This window comes from Trichechus manatus, unplaced genomic scaffold, assembly GCF_000243295.1.
Source record: "Trichechus manatus latirostris isolate Lorelei unplaced genomic scaffold, TriManLat1.0 scaffold00197, whole genome shotgun sequence".
NCBI classification, from domain to species: Eukaryota; Metazoa; Chordata; class Mammalia; order Sirenia; family Trichechidae; genus Trichechus; species Trichechus manatus.
The window spans coordinates 2,618,373-2,631,369 of NW_004444133.1; the positions used below are offsets into that span (position 1 = coordinate 2,618,373).

The window sequence follows — 12,997 nt, forward strand, 5'->3', positions numbered from 1 at the left end:
AAAATGAAGTGTAGATTTAGAGGAGAAACCAAAATTTCAAGAAATGTATTTATCTTGCAGAACAGGATTTCAAATTCTCATGGAATCCACACTTTCTGAAGCTGTGGAGGCTGGATGAACCCCCGAAACTACTGCCCTGAGATAATCTTTAAACCTTAAACCAAAAATATCCCCTGAAGTCTTCTTAAAACCAAGCAATAGTTTAGCTTAACGAGTAAAGAATATCTGCCTTCAGCAATGCCCTCTTTTAAGAACTATCTATATGGGATCAAACCGACAACAGCAACTTGAAAGATTACATTGGAAACTTAGGGTTCAGTGAGTTTACATTAATGAGGGAGGAACAATTTGGAAAAGGAGGGTGAGAATGGTTGCACAACTTAATGAGTGTAATCAATGTCACTGAATTGTACGTGAAGAAATTGTTTTATTGATGTATGTTCTGCTGCATATACTCTGAACAATAACCAAAAAAACCATTTTCTTGTCACTCTACTACCTCGTATCTTTTTGGTAGTGAGCATATATAAAGCTATATAGACATATAGTTAACAATTTCCTCCAAGTAGATAATACATGGAAACTTGGGTTGCTTGAAAAAAAGGAAAGATAAATACCAAAATGTTTTCAAATAAGTTAATGCTAGGTGGTAAAATTATCGATATATTATTTTCATCCTTTGGAAGAACTATATTTTCCAAGTTCTCTAAAGGAGTGTAAGAAACACATACAAAATGAGAGTAACTTTGAAAAAAAATTAATTCAAACTGCATGATGTGACTGGGTTGAAATAATCAATAAATCTGTTCTGGAATTCCCATTGTTTGCAATGTTATCCATAATTTGTTATGATCCACAGAGTTGAATGTTTTTGTGTAGTCAATATAACTCACATAAACATCTTTCTGGTATTCTGTCAGTTTGTTGTACTGTGGTGGCTTGCGTGTTGCTGTGATGCTGGAAGCTATGCCATTGGTATTTCAAATATCAGTAGGGTCACCCATGGTGGACAGGTTTCAGCAGAGCTTCCAGACTAAGACTAGGAAGAAGAACCTAGCAGCCTACTTCTAAAAGAACTGGCCGGTGAAAACCTTATGAACAGCAGTGCAACACTGTCTGGTATAGAGCCCCTCAGGTTGGAAGGCACTCAAAACATGAATGGGGAGGAGTGCCTCTTCAGAGTCAACCTTAATGTCATGGATGGAATCAAGCTTTCGGCACCTTCATTTGCTGATGTGGCACGACTCAAAATGAGAAGAAACAGCTGCAAACATCCATTAATAATTGGAACATGGAATGTACAAACTATGAATCTAGAAAAATTGCAAGTCATCATAAATGAAATGGAACACATAAATCGATATCCAAAGCTACAGAATTAGGGTGAAACAAATATAAACACTGAGGGTAAATTACTAAAAACTAGGTATCCAATACACCGCTTCACAAATATCTAACTTTTCACTCCGATTAAAAGAAATCATAAATCAATGGACTATGAGGGTGAAATTTGGAAGACATATCATATGGAATGCTAATTAACCCATACTCAAAGGTCTTATAAATACTGAGAAATAAATAAACACATAAAAGTTTAAACCTCGAAAAGTCAAAAATTCTAATTTTCTCTATGTATCTTTCTTTATTGATTCCTGTTTTGAACAATCTTTTGACCAACTAATTATCTATTCAGAATGAGAGAAAAGAAGGCTTCTACAGACACACACAGTTTTGCATCTTAGTTTCTCCATTTGATATACTGTAAAAATTGTAATGTTATTATATACTTTTTCTGTATCCTTTTTACAGTGATGATTTGAATAAATTTTTTCAGGATTTAATGTAGAATTTTTCTAGAAAATACAAAACAGAAAAAAATAAAACAAAATCACCTGGGTAGGACACAAAAAGCAAAACAGCAAAAGAAAAAATTGACAAATTTGGTTTCATCAAAATGAAAAATTTCTTCTCATTAAACGGTAATTAAAAAAATGAATAAACCATCCACAAAATGGGGAGGGGGGAGATCACAGCCCATCTGTCTGACAAAAGACTTTAATAAAGAATGTCTACAAATCAACACTAAAATGATAAACAACCCAATTAAAAATGGGCAAAAAAGATAGGAACACAAAAGAAGATAACTGAGTGGTCAATAAGTATGAAAAAAAAGTGCCTAACATCATTAACCAACAGAGAAATACAAACGAATTAAAACCAGAGAGATACCACTGTATACCTACAAGAATGGCTAAAGCAAAAAGATAGACAACACCAAATGTTAGAGAGGCTACAGAGCAACTGGAACTCTTAATACATTGCTGGAAGAAATGTAAAACATTACAACCTCTTTACAGACAACATACATCTACCTTATTATCCAACAATTTCACTCCCAGATGGAAACATATGTCTACAAATACACTTACACAAGAATATTTATAGCAGCCCCAAGCTGGAAACATCTCAAATGTCCATCATCAGAAGCAGGGATTAACAAATTGTGCTGTATCTACACATCGAATACTAACCAGCAATAAAAGAAAAGAACTACTAATATACATAACAACAAAGATAAATCTCAAAACCATGTTCAGAAAAAAGCTAGACACAAAATAGTACATATTGTATCGTTCCCTTTCGAAATTCAAATACAGGCAAAAGTAACTTATGATGATGGAAATCTCCTGGCTGGGAGATGAAATAAGCCAACTGGAAACAGGAAGAGAGGTTTAGGAAAGGGGATGGAAATATTCCACATCTTGTTTTGTATAGTGGTTACACGGGTGTATACAATTATCAAAACTAATTGAATGTATAAGATATTTACATTTTATTTTATGTTAATTATAGCTTGATGAAATACAAAGCTCTTTCTATATAAATATACTTCTCACAATATGAAAAATTATATAAACACACCCATATAGAGATACCTGCATACACAGAAAATTATAGTTAATCAACCTTTTAGCATATATGCACTTAGCTTATTATTCTGTGTACATGCATGTGTGTGCATACACACATTATGTATACATACTTCAAAATGTGTGTAAACACGCATTTATTTCAAAAAAGATTTCCATATAAATGCTGCTTTGTAACTTGCTGCAATAAGCATGTTAACATCTTTAACTGTCAAAAAACACACAACATAAAAAAGATTTTTAAATAAATTTAGGTTCAAGTACACAAGATAAATTAATGGCCAAAAACTTCTCCCACACAGATGTTGTCTGAGGGTAGTAGACAGAACAAGAACTTTGGAATTAAAAAGAACTGATTTGAATCCAGCTTATTCACCTATAAAACATGTAGCTTTGGCTAAGTCACTTAACCTCACTGAAGGTCTATCTTCTCTTATCAGCAGTGGAAATAATAATTACCTACCTTGAAATTACTGTTGCAAGATTTGAGATTTAACTTACTGGCATATAACAACTACTCAATAAACAGTAACAACTATTATTAAAACATAATTTGTTTACCAAAAAGAAATTTTATGGATCATGTGAAAGTTTTGTGGTTAGCCCAAGAAAATGTTTAACTCACAAATCAGTGTGTCTAAATTAATGAGTTTATTATATGAGGATTTTAGAGCATTACTTTTATGATCCAAGATAACCTTGTTTTTAAAGTGGTAACAACACTTATCTTTTAGAGTTATATTGCTGATTAAATGATATACTCCACATAACAGTATTTAAACCATAATGTGCTATACAAATATTATGAAGTATAACCCTCCTTTCCTTCTTTAATGTGGATGACTTGAAATCATTATTTAATAGGCAGCTAGAATTTGTTTGCTCATATAAAAGCACTAATGATACACCATAAGTCTATCTAAAATTCTTACTACACAATAAATCCTCAAATAACTCAATCCTAAAAGAAATTTATCTTTTGAGTCATGAAAGAGTGTTGTTGTTAGCTGCTATCGAGTCAGTTCTGCCTCACAGCGACCCCATATACCACACAATGGAAACACTGCCCGGTCACCATTCTCACAATCGCTGCCATACTTGAACCCACTGTTGCAGCACTGTGTCAATCCAGCTCGCTGAAGGTCTTCCTCTTTTTCACTGACCCTATACTCTACCAAGCGTGATGTCCTTCTCCAGGGACTGATCCCTCCTGATAACATGTCCAAAGTATGTAAGACGTAGTCTCACCATCCTTGTTTCTAAGGAGCATTCTGGTTGTACTTCTTCCAAGACAGATTTGTTTGTTCTTTTGGCAGTCCATGCTATATTCAATATTCTTTGTCAACACCACATTTCAAAGGCATCAATTCTTCTTTGGTCTTCCTTACTCACTGTCCAGCTTTCACATGCATATGAGGCAACTGAAAATACCATGGCTTGGGTCTGGAGGACCTTAGTCTTCAAGGTGACATCTTTGCTTTTCAACACTTTAAAGAGGTCTTTTGCAGCTGATTTGCCCAACACAATGCGTCTTTTGATTTCTTGACTGCTGCTTCCATAGGTGTTGATTGTGGATCCAAGTAAAATGAAATCCTTGACAACTTCAATCTTTTCTCCATTTATCATGATGTTGCTTCTTGGTCCAGTTGTGAGGATTTTTGTTTTATGCTGTGGTGTAATCCATACAGAAGGCTGTGGTCTTTGACCTTCATCAGTAAGTGCTTCAAGTCCTCTTCACTTTCAGCAAGTAAGGTTGTGTCATCTGCATAAGGCAGGTTGTTATTGAGTCTTTCTCCAATCCTGACACCCCGTTCTTCATATAGTCCAGCTTCTTGCATTATTTGCTCAGCATACAGATTGCATAGGTATGGTGAAAGGGTACCACCCTGACACACACCTTTCTTGACTTAAAACCACGTAGTGTTCTCTTTTTCTGTTCGAATGACTGCCTCTTGGTCTATGTACAGGTTCCTCATGAGCACGATTAAGTGTTCTGGAATTCCCATTCTTAGCAATGTTATCCATAATTTGTTATGATCCACATAGTTGAATATCTTTGCATAGTCAACAAAACACAGGTAAACATCTTTCTGGTATTCTCTGCTTTCAGCCATGAACCATCTGACATCAGAAATGATATCTCTGGTTCCACGTCCTCTTCTGAATCCAGCCTGAATTTCTGGCAGTTCCCTGTCGATATACTGCTGCAGCTGCTTTTGAATGATCTTCAGCAAAATTTTACTTGCATGTGATATTGATATTGTTCGATAATTTCTGCATTCAGTTCATCACCTTTCTTGGGAATAGGCATAAATATGGATCTCTTCCAGTCTGTTGGCAAGGTAGCTGTCTTCCAAATTTCTTGGCATAGACGAGCGAGCACTTCCAGTGCTGCATCCGTTTGTAGAAACATCTCAATTGACATTCCATCAATTCCTGAAGGCTTGTTTTTTGCCAATGCCTTCAGTACAGCTTGGACTTCTTCCTTCACTACCATCAGTTCCTGATCATATGCTACCTCTTGAAATGGCTGAATGTCAACCAATTCTTTTTGGTATAATGACTCCATGAAAGAGTAGTAAATTATAATAAATCAAGGGAGTCAGCACAAGTTTACTAAAGCTAAATATGATGATAGCTCAAAAGGCTGTTCATTATGTAAAGTTAAAGGTATATTCTTAGAATATATTCCCTAATTAACTATGCAAAGGCATTCCACTGTGTGGATCATAACAAATTATGGATAACATTGCTAAGAATGGGAATTCCAGAACACTTAATCGTGCTCATGAGGAACCTGTACATAGACCAAGAGGCAGTCATTCGAACAGAAAAAGAGAATACTACGTGGTTTAAAGTCAGGAAAGGTGTGTGTCAGGGTTGTATCCTTTCACCATACCTATTCAATCTGTATGCCGAGCAAATAATGCGAGAAGTTGGGCTATATGAAGAAGAATGTGCATCAGGATTGGAGGAAGACTCATTAACAACCTGTGTTATGCAGATGACACAACCTTTCTTGCTGAAAGTAAAGACGACCTAAAGCACTTACTGATGAAGAGCAAAGACCATAGCCTTCAGGATAGATTATATCTCAACACAAAGAAAACAAAAATCCTCACAACTGAATCAATAAGCAACATTATGATACACTGAGGAAAAACTGAAGTTGTCAAGGATTTCATTTTACTTGAATCCACAATTAAAGCCCATGGAAGTGGCAGTCAAGAAATCAAACGACGCATTGCATTGGACAGATCTGCTGCAAAAGACCTTTTTAAAGTGTTAAAAAAGGAAAGATGTCACCCTAAGGACTAAGGTGCACCTGACCCAAGCCATGATGTTTTTAATCGCTCATATGCATGTGAAAGCTGGACGATAAATAAGGAAGACCAAGGAGTTGATAGCGTTGAATTATGGTGTTGGCAAAGAATATTGAATATACCATGGACTGCCAAAAGAATGAAGAGATCTGTCTTGGAATAAGTACAGCCAGAAAGCCCCTTAGAAGTGAGGATGGCGAGACTTCATCTCACATACTTTGGGCATGTTTTAAGGAGGGACAAGTCCCTGGAGAAGGACATCACGCTTGGTAAAGGATACGGTCAGTGAAAAAGAAGATGATACTCAACGTGATGGACAGACACAGTGGCTGCAACAACAGGCTCAAACATGACAACGATCATAAGCATGGTGCAGGACCCGGCAAAGTTTCATTCTGTTGTATACAGTGTTGTTGTGGTGTGATGAATTACTTAGTATGGCCTTTCTCACCAAGGTCTTGTAACACACATCCAGGTAAGAGGCGGGGCTGTGCAAATACGATAATTGTGGCCCACCAAGGGGACTGGTCAGTTTTGCCTTAAAAGAGAGCCAATTCCAGAGAAGAAAGAAGAGCCCACCACCACCAAAGAAGGAGAGATCCGCAGGAGGGACCAACAGGAGACAGCAAAGTGGCCTTCCAGGCCCATGGAGGAAGAAAGATGAGTGCCTTTGGGCAGAGGTTGAGGGCCCAGGAGAGGCCTATGCCTGACTCATGAGTTTAGGACTTGCCAGCCTCCACAACCATGTGAGCCATTTCCTTTATACGGTTCGTGAGTTCTGTGAGACAGTTCATGAGTTCTGTCAGACGTTGCAGAGAATTAGGAAACCCAAAGACAGACAGGGGAGTACAAGGGAGAGGGCAGAGTTGATGTCAGAGATGACAGAGTGGTACACCAACTTGGAAAAGTTGGACATTTGGGACATCTTTAACCTCTGCCTCATAGGAACCAGCTTTGTGCTGATCTTTATAAAAGAAATTATTCCTTTAGTCACTATGAGTTGGAACCGACTCAACGGCCCCTAATAACAACAACGAGAAAAAGGGCAGTTATGCGAGGGAGACAAATATATGAGTATATCTCTAAGTACATATGCATATTCCCATTTAATTTCTTCCACACTTATCTGGAATAAATATGAACATAAGTAATAAGTACATTTCTGTGTAGACATTAATATTTGCATATGGGTATCTCGGTGAAAATATTTGTGTGGATGGGGATTAAGATGTGAATTTAATTACTACTACTTATCAGAACAATTTGCTTTCAAGCAATATAAAAAGAGATGCAATTTCATTTTCACACTAAAAAAATATTTGTTTTCTCATTTGTTATGAAATTTCAATAGACAGTAATTAAGTTATTAAAGTTAGGTTGAATTTTGAAGTCACGATTTTTAAAATTTTATACTCAAACTGGAAAACTGATTAATTTTTTTTTTTAATCTACCCAAGTTAAGTTGGTAGATTAAAGCAGAGACTATTAAAATCATTACAGGGAGGAATCAGGAGTGGGAACAGAGTTGAACAATTATTTCCTCTGATTTATTTTTTAATGTTGTTGTCACGTGCCGTCAAGTCAGTTCCGACTCATAGTGACCCTATGTACAACAGAACAAAACACTGCCCGGTCCTGCGCCATCCTCACAATCACTGTTATGCTTGAGCGCATTGTTGTAGCCACTGTGTCAATCCATCTCGTTGAGGGTCTTCCTCTTTTTCACTGACCCTCTACTTTATCAAGCATGATGTCCTTCTCCAGAGACTAATCCCTCCTGATAACATGTCCAAAGTATGTGAGACGCAGTCTCCCCATCATTGCTTTTAAGGAGCATTCTGGTTGTACTTCTTCCAAAACGGACATGTTTGTTCTTTTGGCAGTTCACGGTATATTCAATATTCTTCACCAACACGATAATTCAAAGCTATCGATTCTTCTTCGGTCTTCCTTACTCATCGTCTAGCTTTCACATATATATGAGGCAACTGAAAACACCATGGCTTGGGTCAGGTGCACCTTAGTCCTTAGAGTGACATCTTTGCTTTTTAACACTTTAAGAGGTCTTTTGCGGCAGATTTGCCCAATGAAACGTGTCTTTTGATTTCTTGACTGCCACTTCCATAGGATTTAATTGTAGATGCAAGTAAAATGAAATCTTGACGACTTCAGTCTTTTCTCCGTTTATCATGACATTGCTTATTGGTCCAGTTATGATGATTTTTGTTTTCTTTATGTTGAGGTGTAATCCATACTGAAGGCTGTGGTCTTTGACCTTCATCAGTAAGTGCTTCAAGTCCTCTTCACTTTCAGCAAGCAAGGTTGTGTCATCTGCATAATGCAGGTTGTTAATGAGTCTTTCTCCAATCCTGACACCCTGTTCTTCATACAGTCCAGCCTCTTGGATTATTTGCTCAGCATCCAGATTGAATAAGTATGGTGAAAAGATACATGTATTTTTTTAATATACATGGACAAATGCTACATAAGCAACAAGCTAGACAAGTTGGGTGCATATAAGAATATTGTAACAAAATGAAACATGCCTATATAAATCTGAAATGTACTTAATGATATCTTTAATATCTATGATTATTATGAGTGGAGATAAATGACTAAAGTATAAGAAAATTACTATAGTTAATAATTCCTTTGCAAAACCAAAAACAAAACTGTCTCCTCCATCAGCAAAGACATCAAGAGTGCAGCTTCTCACCCATACCCATAGGTCCGAGAACTGAGGAAGCATTGCTTCAAGCTATCTCTTTAACATTGTCTGAAATTCTAACAACTATTAATTCCAAAGACTTATAGAACTTAATAAGGAAAGGAACTATTCCAATGATAGCATCCAGGAAAAAAAGGGCCTTCCAGATTATCATAAATACCTCTAATGCAGGAGAACTCAGAATTGCCCAGAAGAGCCTATTCCATCTTTGGATAGGGTAGTAGAACTTTTTTTTCTTATACTGATGCCAAAATCTGCCCCTTTGTAATTTCCATCCGTTTGTTCTGGTGTGGCCATCTGGAACGCAGAACAAGTATTATCTTCTCTTCGAACACTGAAAGTAACCATGTTTCCTCTCAAGCAATGGTAGCAGATAATAACTTTTTTCCATCATTGGTATATTTTAAATATAAATACTGTAGTGGAAGTGGGCAAGAAAAACCTATCAATCAATTACAACAGCAAGTAAATGGTTATTGGGTTATAACGTTTAATAGGGATGTTTTAAAAGAATGTTGGACCATGAGGCACCTTTTAAGAGGGAATGCTTTGGATGGGCTACATGTTTTATCCAGTTAAACATTTCAGTGCTTACCAGGTGCCACATACTGTGCCAACTGCTAGGTAAAGAGTATTAATAAATATAAGACATGGTCCCAGCCCTGGAGATCAAAATTAAACAGGAAAAAAGAGGTACATAAATACTTACTAGTAATACAATAAAAAGAGAGGTAGGTACTAGTACTGATGGTAAAAAAATAAAAAAGAGGGTGCTTGAGAGATTCTTCACTAAACTCTAAGATACATGAGGACAGAAAACCTGTTTGTCTTGCTTACAGATGTACCCCTGGCCTCTGGCACAAGACACACGCTGAGTTCACAATCAACACTGGTTGAAAGAAAGACTGAGCAAGAGAGTGAGACAGTCGTTATTTGAAGAGAGCATGACATGGGAGCTGACTCCTGGCAATAAGCAATAAGTTTTCTAGGCATTTAAGAGGAGGAACAGCAGTATGTACAATAACATGAAAAAAATATGGTATACTCAAAGAACAGCAAGAAGTTCTATATCCCCAGAAAACAGGATGAGAGGGAACAAAAGAAAATGGATCTAGATTTCAATGGTCTTATAAGATATATAAAGAAATTTAGATATCTTTGGACAATTAAGGAAGACATACTCAACCGAATGACATAATCAGTTCTGTTGTTCTCTCATTGGAGAATGGACTGTAGGGGTTCAGGAAAAAGGTACATTTAGTTTTCGTTTTTTCCCATACAAAAATTTACACATACATTGTTATGTGACCCTAATTGCTCTCCTCATACTGTGACAGCACACTCCTCCTTTCCACCTGTTTCCCCATGTCCATTCAACCAGCTCCTAACCCTCTCTGCCTTCCCATCTCACCTCTGGACAGAAGCTGCCCATTTAGTCTCTTGTATCTACTTGAGCTAAGAGGCACACTCCTCACGAGTTATCACTTTATATCCCACGGTCCAGTCCACTCCCTATCTGAAGAGTTGGCCTCGGAAATTGCTTTAGCTCTGGGCTGACAGAGAATCCAGGGGCCATGCTTTCCGGGGTTCCTCCAGTCTCAGTCAGACCATTAAGTCTGGTCTTCTTACTAGAAATTGAGTTCTGCACCTCACCTTTCTCCTGCTCCATCTGGGACCCTCTGTTGTGTTCCCTGTCAGGACGGTCACCGGTGGTAGCTGGGCACTATCTAGTTCTTCTGGTCTCAGGCTGATGAAGTCTCTGGTTTATGTGGCCCTTTCTGTCTCTGGGTTAATACTTTCTTTGCATCTTTGGTGTTCTTCATTCTCCTTTATCCCAGGTAGTTGGGACCAACTGATACATCTTAGATGGCCGCTTGCAAGCTTTTAAGACCTCAGACGCCACTCACCAAAGAAGGATGCAGAACATTTTCTTAATAAGCTTTGTTATGCCAATTGACCTAGATGTCCCCTGAAAGCACAGTCCCCAGAACCCTACCCCTGCTACTCTGTCCCTCAAAGTGTTTGACTGTATTCAGGAAACTTCTTAGCTTTGGTTTAGTCCAGTTGTGCTGACTTTCCCTGTAGAATGTGCTGTCATTCCCTTCACCTAAGACAATTCTTATCTACTATCTAGTTAGTAAATAACCCTCACACTCCCTCCCCACTCTCTTAACCATCAAAGAATATTTTCTTCTGTGTTTAAACCTTTTCTTGAGTTCTTATAATAGTGGTCTTACATAATATTTGTCCTTCTGTGACTGATTGAATTCACTCAGCATAATGACCTCCAGCTTTCTCCATGTTTGTAAGATGTTTCACGGCTTTATCGTTGTTCTTTATCATTGTATAGTATTCCATTGTGTGGATATACCATATAATTTGTTTATCCCTTTGTCCGTTGATGGGCACCTAGGTTGTTTCTATCTTTTTACTATTGGGAACATTGCTGCAATGAACACGGGTGTGCATATTATCTATTCATGTGACGGCTCTTATTTCTCTAGAATATATTCCAAGGAGCGGGATAGCTGGATCGTATGGTACTTCTATTTCTAGCTTTTTAAGGAAGCGCCAAATTGATTTCCAAAGTGGTTGTACCATTTTACATTCCCACCAACAGTGTATAAGTCTTCCAGTCTCTCCACAACCTCTCCAGCATTCATTATTTTGTGTTCTTTGGATTAATGTTAGCCTTGTTGGGGTAAGATGATATCTCATTGTAGTTCTGATCGGCACTTCTCTAACGGCTAATGATCGCGAGCGTTTCTTCATGTGTCTGTTAGTCGAAAAAGGCACATTTAAATAAGAGGCTATAAAAATCTTCCAAGGAATAAACTTCATCAATAATGGATTAGAGATTGGGGGAGTGGGGGGGTGGGGAAGGAAGGTGGAAAGAGGACTCAAGGATGAATCCCGGGTTCTTAAAGTGGGTAAACTGATGCAGGTATTGATTTAGGAGAAATTTTTCCACCACTTGTAGTAAGCATATGCACTAAAAGCAAACAAACATCAACAAAAACCTTACAATGTTAACTACTAAATGATGAGACAAAATAGTTGGCTATTTGGGCCTGCATTAAAAACAGATTTATAGGCCATCAGTGTTCAAACCTGTGTTTCTAAGAAACATGTACGTAAGAGTACAGATTCAAAAATCAAGTTTGTCTAGTGACCCACAACAGTCTGCATCCCAGTAATTCTTATGCACACAGAAATTTGAAACATGCTTCTGATATCCCTCTGGATTATTTGATCAAAACTCTAAAAGAAGAGATGGGAACCTACTCTATGAAGTATTCTTCTGTATCATTTCAAATAAGAATATGTGACTTTAATTAGACTTTTAACAATTTGGCATTTATAACAAAACAGTCTCTAGGTCAGAACTGTGAATAGTAAAATACAACTGTTTATAATGGAAACACTACCTCATGATTAATTATAATAACAACAGCAATAGTATAGGCATGAGTAAAAGAGTAAACAAACAAACAAACAAAAAAGATCAGGCTGCTTTAAAATGTATCTATTTTCCAAACTCTGAGGTCCAAAAAGGAATGAAACAATATAATTCCCATAAAAACTAACCAAAACGTCTTTCTGTTGCTTTGAAAAACAATGTGACTTTCTAAGGAAAAAACAAACCTATTTAATATAACTAACAAAGTAATGGCCCTGACCCATTCAAATATGTCAAATATAATTTTTTAAAAACGATATTGCCTAGGAATGCAAAAATAAATAAAAAGGTCAACAAAAATTTGCACCTGCTATGGAGCAGGGATGTAGCTCAGTGGTAGAGAGCATGCTCTGCATGTATGAGGCCCAGGTTCTATCCCTGGCATCTCCAGGGATAGTCTGTGCTTTATTTGAAGCCCTGGTGGCACAGTGGTTAAGAACTTGGCTGCTAACCAAGAGCAGTTCAAATCCACCAGCTGCTCTTTGGAAATCCTATGGGGCAGTTCTACTCTGTCCTATATGGTTGCTATGAGTCAGAATCGACTCCACAGCAACAG

The 12,997-nt window shown here is 37.4% G+C and overlaps 1 protein-coding gene across 7 annotated transcripts in view; it reads right to left on the reverse strand.

Annotated features, from left to right (window-relative positions):
- RICTOR (RPTOR independent companion of MTOR complex 2) overlaps positions 1–12,997 on the reverse strand; it is a 164,389-nt gene that overhangs the window by 94,511 nt on the left and 56,881 nt on the right. The window contains exon 2 of one of the 7 annotated variants that reach the window (XM_023742008.1): positions 9,142–9,278. The exons of the other annotated variants lie outside the window; for them this stretch is intronic. The gene's annotated coding sequence lies outside the window, so the exon portion shown is untranslated. The remainder of the gene's footprint in view (positions 1–9,141; positions 9,279–12,997) is intronic. 7 annotated transcript variants of the gene reach the window in all.